Genomic DNA, 7698 nt, shown 5'->3' with positions numbered 1-7698 from the left:
AGGAGTAGATGTGGCGCCAGATTTTGAAATTATACGGTACTAATTGTTTTACGCAAAGTTTGACATTGTCTTTTAACTGAATCACTGATTTTATATGGTCTTTTAACTGGATCACTGATTATAATATGGTTTAGCATTTGTAAATTTGTTATAAAATGGTGATTCCCAAAATATTCGGTCAACTCTCAAGTGTGTTGTTCATCCCTAATTGGCCTAAAATTGCTGCGGAATGGGGATCTTTGTATTGAAACATGACACGGTGAATACAGAATAATTGTAAACATCATTGCAATGACAGCATGTTAAACAAAAACGCGGTAGTCACGACATGTATCATTGTGTATTGTAGACTACAATTTTAAGAGTGTCTAATTTTGAAGATGCAATTATATCCAGATTAGCGACACACGCAGCTCTTATAATTAAGAGCTCAGTCTAGTTCAGGTGTATCATATAGGATCATATAGTATATGTCATATATATATAAAGCAGGATTTGCTAGCCTAAGCCTCCTAGAGTTTACACGAGATCACCCCAGCTTTAGATGTTGTTCGTGTGTTAAGTTGTTTAGGTACAAATGTAGTTTTTTGTAGACTGTTGATTGTCTTTAAGTGCAATCGTCTTTTTTTTTTGAATTTTATGGAAGCCAACTCGAGTTGGTTGACCGTACGCGTTGTGGAATATCTGTTTCACATATGACGACGGACATGTTACCATTGTTGTAACCACAAACGTGTCCTTGTTTCTTCGAAAGAGAGCAACCACATTAGACTTATACTACTGGAGTTTTTGCATGAGTACCACGACGGGTGTCAAATGTGGTGCGTGTCTGCTTACCATTCTGGAGCACCTGAGATACCCACAAATTTTTTGGTTGGGTTCGTGTTGCTCAGTCTTCAGTTTTCTTTTTTGTGTTTGTGTATACTGTTGTTTTGGTCTTTTTCTTTTTCTGCCATGTCGTTTTCAAGGTGTTTTTTTTTTTACTTATAAGTTTAATATTGATCCTTTGGTAATTTTTAACTAAATCTATGTTCAAACTGTGGACCTGGATTTGAACGAGATTTAATTTTATATTCATAATCATCCAGATTTATGGAAGCATAAAAAATATCAATTGTAATTACTTCCATCAGCATTTATTAATATGACACAGCCTACCGTTCCATTCATTTAAAAAGTCGTTTGCACTGAGGATAAAATTGAGAATGGAAATGGGGAATATGTCGAAGAGACAACAACCCGACCATAGAGAAGACAACAGCAGAAGGTCACCAACAGGTCTTCAATGCAACCGGAGGGGTCCTTCAGCTGGCCCCTAAACAAATATCTATACTAGTTCAGTGATAATGAACGCCATACTAAACTCCAAATTGTACACATGAAACTAAAATTAAAAATAATACAAGACTAACAAAGGCCAGAGGCTCCTGACTTGGGACAGGCGCAAAAATGCGGCGGGGTTAAACATTTTTATGAGATCTCAACCCTCCCCCTATACCTCTAGCCAATGCAGAAAAGTAAACGCATAACAATACGCACATTAAAATTCAGTTCAAGAGAAGTCCGAGTCTGATGTCAGAAGATGTAACCAAAGAAAATAAACAAAATGACAATAATACATAATAAATAACATCAGACTACTAGCAGTTAACTGACATGCCAGCTCCAGACTTCAATTAAACTGATTGAAAGATTATGTCTTCATCATATGAATATCAGTCACAATCCTTCCCGTGAGGGGTTTAGTATTATACCATCATAACATATATGAGAGGAACATAACCCGTGGCATGCCAACAACTGGTTTTTAAATAAATGTGTTTAGTTCGGATGCAAAGACCCTATAAGTGAATCACTATTAACACCAAAATATGCAATCTTTAATGACCTGACAACAGTATCGTAACTATATCCCTTCTTAATAAGTCTATTTAAAGGTTTTGTTAGCTTCTGCGGTGAATACTGACATTTTTGTGCTTTATAAAGAATATTTCCATAAAATATTGGATGTGAAATACCTGAACGTATAAGAAGTATGCATGTTGAGCTATTTTTACGAATGATGTACTTAGACCGATGATAAAATTTAGTAAATGTTTTGACTAGTTTGTGATATCGAAAACCCTGGTGTAATAATTTTTCAGTAATACATAAATTTCTCTCGTTATAATCTAAAATATTGTTACATACACGAGCGAATCGTACAAGTTGAGATATATAAACACCGTAAGATGGTGACAAGGGAACGTCACCATCTAAAACGACAGTCAAACGGGACACCACACCCGCGTATATACTCATTATTAAATCCTGCTTAATATAGAAGATTATCCAGATATAACTGATAATGCACTGTATGCAATAGGCATGATATAGGATCCAGAAACAAGCAACAGTGCTTATTTTTTAATCTGACTTCAATAAATGATGACGTATACAACAATATGGATACTAGAATTCTATATCACTTCTGTCATTTCTATAGACTAGTAGCATAATTGCGGGATCGTGACACAATTGAAATAGTACATCTTTTTACACTCATTTTATTTCCAATAGAAATTTTCTCGGCTGACAATAGCATTCAGGTTAAACTCGCGTCATTGACTTCTCAATTGGTTTCTTATCGTAATTTTTAACCGTGAGCACCTTGATTGGTGCCAGACTCGGGGGAGCGGAAATCGCATACTACTGCAGAACCATATTTTATTTTAGTCGGTTTTATTGGGGTGCATTTTTTGTACTCGATATCCTGAGTTGTGAACTTCTACCCCCCTAAAAAAATGTTTGAAAGAAGCAAAAAAATACGAAATCGAGCATAATGATGGATGAACATTAGACATAAGGGAAAAGATTTTCTTTTTTATATTCAGGCAAATGAAATAGGTTCGTCTGGTTTTTTTTTTTTTTTTTGCTTTTAAGGCATTCGAATCGGTGACATAAAAATCAAAGTTGCATTCATCAGTCGAGCCATTGACTTAATTTGTTGATATTAACCTTACGTTTATTGTTCCTGGAAGTGATACTTGACCATGCTAATGCCTGTTGATTATAATATCAGATTGAAATTCATGAAGGATTCTTTTCTAAAATCAAATATTTGACAATAGCTGCTAGTCACACTAAGTTTTTATATCTAGTAGATATAAGAAGATGAGGTATGAGTGCCAATGAAACAACTCCAGAGGCGGATTTAGGGGGGGGGCAGGGGGCCCGGGCCCCCCCTTTTTGGGAAAAAATTTGGTTGCTTATATAGGGAATCACTGAAGCGTGACTGGAGCGGGCCCCCTCTTAGGGCAGTCAGTGGGCCCCCACTTATGAAAATTTCTGGATCCGCCACTGAACTCTCCGTACAAGTCTCATCATTGTAGGTCAAAAGTCCGGTCTTCAACACGGAGCATTGGCTCAAACCGAATAGTAAGCTACAAAGGGCCCCCAAAATTACAAGTGCAATACTATTCAAACGGGAAAACCAAAGTGTCTCGGCTTGAATGGAGAATTTAAAAAACTATGTTTCACTGTGGTTGTTAAATTCAAATTAAAAAAAATAATGTCCTTTCAATTTTATTTTAACGAATGTAAAGAAAATGTGACATTATAAGCTTTAATCATAAGCATTCGTAATCTTCTGGTGATTACTGCAATTGCGGCTTTCGTCCATCTTCGCTAGCCAAGGGTTACGATCCATTTCCCTCCTCTGCTCTCCAGAGAGGAGGGGAATGGATCGTAAGAAGATGGCTTTCCTCGGGTGAATCCTCTACTCTTTTTCTGTTATCGTTAGATGATGGAACGGAATCGGCCGAGGTGTGACGAAAGATGATTACTGATGATTTCAACCTTCAGGAATCGTCTGCTTCCCGTTTGTCTTTCTTGTTTTCGTCCTCTCTATCCCTGTCGTCCTCTTTGTCACTATCGTCCGATTTGTCACTATCGTCCGATTTGTCACTATCGTCTGAAATATCTATGTAATTGTTAATCACAGTAGGTAAAGGTGGCAATGAACTTTTACCCAAAAACATTTTATATGTCACAACACCAAAACCAAATCCAATCACAAATACAAAGGTATATCCTAGATAACTTGGTTTGTCATGAGAGCTGCCACCAGCTGTCGACGTACCTCTGTTTACGATATCGGTTATGTTTCTAATAATATCTAACGTAGTTTGAATCATAATTCTTCAATCTGTAATATAAATGAACGAACATTAATTATCAAATATGAATTTTGATATTCAATCAGCATAGTTTTACCAAATAGCATAAAATTACTATAAATTACTTTAACTTGAATAAACATGTTATATCTGGCTAGCTTTTAGTTTTCTCATTTCAATTTATTTCGGGGCCTTTTAAGAGGGGCAGGACCTTTTTCGGGACGTCGGGATAGGGTGTTATTAAGCTCGGGATTTCGAGATTGATCATCCCTTTCGGGATCAGGGAATTCTTTTTTCGGGATGTCGGGATTGAATTTTATTTAAATTCGGGACCTCGGGATTTCATTAAGCCCGGGATTTCGGGATCAGGACCCCTCCGACCCCTCCCCCCCCTTTTAATGAAATCGTTTACGCCATTTAGGTCTTTGACGACAATACCACATATTAAAAAGTCTTTATTTGATTAGTTAACAATGCAAAAGTTTCCAAGTCAATGAACATTGATTGAAGGGATTGGCCACATAATTTTCATGGAACTTTGATAGCGTTAAATTTTGCAGTCATAAAAGAAGCAGATTTAATGAAACATTTAATGAACTCCTCAAAATATCTAGTGATATCCTGAAATCAAATTATGGATATCCTGAAAATATTTCAATCTCGTTGAGATAATCTATAAATATCCGGAAATCGATTACTTTAGGTCCTTTATATTCAGGCGGTCATTTCTAATAATAAACATTCAGTGTCCTTGAAAACAATTATGTTGACTTAATCCGCGCCTCGTATATATAAATTTGGAATATGATCATCATATAAATAAGTTATAAAGTGGACAAAAGTCACTGCTTTATTGCATGCAACTGTAGAACCTTTTATTATAAACTTTTGTCATAAAGCCGTAAATTCTCATATCGCCTTATTTATTACCCGGTATATATTTGAATAGGCATTGATAAAAATTGACTTTGTCATTTGCTGTGTGTTGACCACTAGACCGTTTTGTTTCATTGAGTTTCCATCAATTGACGATTGCCCGTCCCTGGCCAGCCAACGTTTGTGGGATACTGACTTGTTTATAGACATATTTTGAATTTCCCAATTCACAACATTTGGATCATAATCTTAGAACGTCTCCCTATTTTTTTTTTTATTATCTAGGATGAAATAAAATTCAATTTGTTTTTATTACGTTTACAAGCAAACATGTCTCTCCTTAGTCTTCTTCTTTACTTATCATATTAAATTTAGGTTGAAAGTCTTTGACATCAGCCAACATGAGTTCATACGAACTTTGCCGGGCGGACACGTACATATTACAATCAATTAATGAACCATAAAATGAGCCATCGATCAACTGACAAAGGAGATATGACGGAAGGAAAATTCGTAACATACGTTATTGGTTGTATGCACACATGTCTGCTACCTTTTGAAATATGTAAAACTTTATAAATAAATGACACCCGTCGCCACAGTCGAATTAGACAAAACTAAAGCCCGTGCGTTATGACTCATCTATATCTACTGTTGTTTTGGAAATCATGTAAAATAAGGTTAAAATCATATGAAAATATATATCCTAATAATGATTGAGGCCAAGTTTGGTTGTATATAAACCAGTATCATGAGTATAGTTAGATTAAAAGCAGAAGATTTTTGAAAAAATGTTGACAAAATTACCAATAAATTGCAGTAAATTACTTTAAAGGACAATTTATACTCGAATAAGATGACAATTGAAAATTTCGGTCATGTTGACTTATTTGTAGAACTTTCTTTGTTTGATGTTTTTCATTGTTATTTAAAGTATATATCTCAATCTACATGATCTATAATTATATTCAAGATAATTAACAAAAAATGCAAAAGGATGCTGGCATGAAAGTCTCCCAAAACGAACACCAATTGAAAAGCCGCAATATAAATATACTAAAAGAGACGAATTGATAATGGTTTAAAGACAACTTACTGGATAATTTGAAAATTTATGACATCTACGGTTATGATGTTTACCAACAAATTGACGTTTAGCTTTCATTTTCCCTAAATGTATATACCTACTCTAATAGTGGAGGCTTGACCGCAATCACGTTGTCCGTCTATGGGTATTACATCTATGGTCTAACTATTTGACGAACACATATCAGACACAATGTTCTGAAAATCTATTTTTAAAACAGAACGGCGTAATACCTTGGTAGCAGCTTGACAAAGTGGTGTGAAGGAACGTGTGGTCACTTTTCGGATCAGATACTCACTTTTGTTCCTCGCCGATACTTGGAATTTTTCAATGATTTGAATATACTTTCAAAAATTGACTTTTCAGATCTTTCAGCTACGCCAACTTCCTGCTTGTTGGTACTTGGAGTTTCGAGCGGGGATTTTTCAACTTGAGTACCTATAGTTGTTTTCAACGTCCATTTTTGTTAAAAATTTCAACCGTGCTAGAATGTGGTGACACATCGTGAATATTGGAAAATAAAAACAGATATTTCAAGGCATGTTTGTTTTATAACTAATCTGATGATATAATTCGTCATGTTTCTGTTTTCGTCACGTACACCTATTTTAGTTCTCGTTTCTGAACTTTGCATGCTATCTTCAATAATTTAAATTCGTTTTTAGTGTTTCTCAAAATTCATGTATCTTCAGAATTGTAATTGTGATTATCTTGTCTTTCCTTTTACTGTAATATATGGTTTCTTTCGTGAATGAAATTCAAGTTTTGAAATGTTTTACAATTGAAAGTCTCGAAAACCTACCCCCTCCCATATATTCAAATGCACACTGAAAAGTGTATGAACAATATCGATATACAGAGATCTGTTTCTATGAGGGGGAGGACAGGGGTAAGGGAGACAGGGAGAAAGGGGGTAGGAGAAAGGAGAAAGGGGGTGGGAGAAAGGAGAAAGGGGGTAGGAGAAAGGAGAGGAAGGCTGGGAGAAAGGAGAAAAAGTTTGAGAAAGGAGAAAAAATAAAATATCTCTCCTTTTAAAATTTTTTCTAATATTTCAAGAAAAAATATCTCAAAAGGAGATTTTTTATTCTAATGGGAGAAAGGAGAACGGGGGTAGGAGAAAGGAGATGAGGGGTGGGAGAAGGGAGAAGGGTACCCCCCTGTCCTCCCCCTCTTCTATGATTGTCAATCAGACAACTATACACCAGTAACAAAACCATATGACGTGGATTCACCGTACAAATTAAACGAAACTTGAAAGTAGGACAAACCGAAAATGATATCATCATCATGATTATGATTTTGTTATGAAGCTATTTTATATTTTGCTGACGATGGTCGATTATTTTGTTGATGTGTCTATACATGTATACTGTATATAGATAATAATATACTTTTGTTAAAATAGAAACATGTTTATAGAATATAAAAGTAAACTGACAAGTAAATTACCTGCATGTATGACTATTTACAAGTGTATCATGTGTATCCTGTTGTGCCCTTTCTCTACACATTTATTTATATTATACATCTATATTTAACTTCCTTTACGCGGAAAAAGAAATATGAGATTTGTTGTTA

The 7698-nt window shown here is 35.2% G+C and overlaps 1 long non-coding RNA gene across 1 annotated transcript; it reads right to left on the bottom strand.

Moving 5' to 3' along the window:
- Positions 1-3551: 3551 nt before the first annotated feature.
- LOC139528312 (uncharacterized) lies at positions 3552-7698 on the bottom strand. The gene is made up of 2 exons (XR_011665567.1): positions 7570-7698; positions 3552-4186 (listed from the first exon to the last, which is right to left on the bottom strand). It is a non-coding gene; the product is annotated as an uncharacterized lncRNA (long non-coding RNA).

The sequence above is a fragment of the Mytilus edulis genome, chromosome 6 (genome assembly GCF_963676685.1).
Source record: "Mytilus edulis chromosome 6, xbMytEdul2.2, whole genome shotgun sequence".
Lineage (NCBI taxonomy): Eukaryota > Metazoa > Mollusca > Bivalvia > Mytilida > Mytilidae > Mytilus > Mytilus edulis.
The sequence above is the reverse complement of the archived record's forward strand: the minus strand, read 5'-3'. Positions and strand labels throughout refer to the sequence as shown.